The 2320-nt window shown below is 45.9% G+C and overlaps 1 protein-coding gene across 1 annotated transcript in view; it reads left to right on the top strand.

Annotated features, from left to right (window-relative positions):
* Positions 1 to 2320, top strand: part of sat2a.1 (spermidine/spermine N1-acetyltransferase family member 2a, tandem duplicate 1) — an 8702-nt gene that overhangs the window by 4709 nt on the left and 1673 nt on the right. The gene's annotated exons all lie outside the window — the stretch shown is intronic.

Genomic DNA, 2320 nt, shown 5'->3' on the forward strand with positions numbered 1-2320 from the left:
GTGCTTATGGGGGATGGAAGCAACAGAACTTGTGGGGTTCGGAACAGGAATGTGGCAATTCTTATCTATTAACAGTAAGGCGTCAGGACGTCTGGTGGGGGTTTGTGTDAGAGATGTTAATTCGAGCCACAAAGGAAGTTCCATGCAAAAGTCTTTAGAAAATAGTCTGAAGTTAAAGTGGGGGTTTTCTTCCTCTTTGAGCTGTTGTCATAGGAACAAGTGAAATCTAATCAGAAATGATTATTTATATGCAGGAAAATGCTACACTACCCAAAGCTCGTGACCAAAGATGAGGGTAGGAACGTAGACCAACCAGTAAATCGAGAGCTTCACCTTCTGGCTCAGCTCTCTTCACCACGACAGACCGGTACAGCGTCCTCATCACTGCAGACRCAGCACCAACCCGCCTGTCAATCTCCCGCTCCATTTTTGCCTCATTCGTGAACAAGAGCCCGAGATACTTAAACTCCTCCACTTGGGGCAGGACCTCCTCCCTGACCCGGAGAAGGCACAAACTCCCACGCACCCTCCAGGACCCTGCTAAGGGTGTAGGGCTGGTCCACTGTTCCACGACCAGGACGAAAACCACACTGCTCTTCCTGAATCCAAGATTCGACTATCCRACGGAGCCTCCTCTTCAGGACCCCTGAATAGACCTTACCAGGGAGGCTCAGAAGTGTGATCCCCCTAAAGTTGGAACATGCTCTGCTGTCCCCCTTTTTAAATAGGGGGACCACCACCCCGGTCTGCCAATCCAGGGGAACTGCCCCCGATGTCCACGCGATATTGTAGAGTCGCGTCAACCAATGCAACCCCACAACATCCAGAGCCTTAAGGAACTCCGGGGGAATCTCATCCACCCCAAGCACCTTGCCACCGAGGAGCTTTTTAACCACATCAGTGACCTCAACACCAGAGATTGGAGAGTCCGACTCAGGGTCCTCAGGCTCTGCTTCCTCATGGGAAGATGTGTCGGTGGGATTGACGAGGTCTTGGAAGTATTTTGCCCACCAACCCACAATGTCCCATTCAACATCAATTCAAGTCAATTCGAAAATACTTCATTAATCCCAAAGAGAAATTACAACTGGTCCAGTTGAGGTTTAGTTTATGTGGTGTTGGCAAATGCATGGACCACCTCTGGCAAATCACATCTGGGCCACCAAAGGGCTGTCATTCTTTGTGGTATTTGGACCAACTGTTAGTGCCTTGTGAGTGGGCCAGAGAGCGGACCAGACAAATTTTGCTACTTGAGTCTTATACACTGCGTTCCAAATTATTACGCAAATTATATTTTTCTCTGTTCCTGAGTAGTTGATACAAATGACAGTCAGCATAATTTTGAAGTTATTAGCTGTTAAAGTATAATTCAACAAGTTTCTCTCAGTTCATGCCCTTGGCAGCTGATGATGCAGAGGTATTCCTTGAGAGTGAGAGATGAGATGGTGAATTGTCCTGCATGAAGATGACTTTAGTCTTGATGTATTTCTGGACTCACTTCAGCCATTTCCGTTGAGCATTGSTTAGGGGTTGCTGAGTAGGTTTATGCTGAACTGCAAACCTCTGGAGGATACTGGTTCGTGGTAAAATGATCCTCTTAAGTTTTTGTGAAATATAAGGGTTTCGTTCCTTGTCCAAAACCTTCAACTAGTTCTTGCTTTTCAGCATCTGAGATCCTTTTTCTTTCCCTAATATTAGTTGAAAATGTTGGTCTGGTTTATATGCTACCTGGCCAAAAAAGTTGCCACCAAAAGGTCCCACACTCTAAGATTTCATTGGACCGCCTTTAGCTTTGATTACGGCACACATTTGCTGTGGCATTGTTTCGATACGCTTCCTAGACAACTCCAGATCATRGCACTGCCCCCACAGGCATTTAGTGACGGGTGCATCCTCAAAGACGATGGGTCCCCACTATCCTTCCAGTTTTTAATAATGCATTGGATWGTTCTTAGCCCAGTTTTAGTAGTTTCTGCAATCTCCTTTAGATGTTTTCTCTGCTTGATGCCAATGATTTGACCCTTCAACGACCACAGGATGTCTTTCCACATGGTTGTTTAAGAAATAAGAAGCGACTCATTGCTCCTGTTGGGGTTCAATAACTTGTTGCCAGCTGAAAGATAATGGCCCACGCAGTAATTATCCAATAGGAGGCTCATACCTATTTGCTTAGTTAAATCTAGGTGGCGACTCTTTTTTTGTCCAGGCAGTGTAATATGGAACATCCTGTAGTTTTTCCTTTCAAGTGGGCTCACCTGGCAAACAAATCATCACAGGTGTCTGAGACTGATTTCAGTGATCCAGGGTCCCGAGACAAAAC

Source organism: Austrofundulus limnaeus, unplaced genomic scaffold (genome assembly GCF_001266775.1).
Source record: "Austrofundulus limnaeus strain Quisiro unplaced genomic scaffold, Austrofundulus_limnaeus-1.0 Scaffold140, whole genome shotgun sequence".
Classification (NCBI taxonomy): domain Eukaryota; kingdom Metazoa; phylum Chordata; class Actinopteri; order Cyprinodontiformes; family Rivulidae; genus Austrofundulus; species Austrofundulus limnaeus.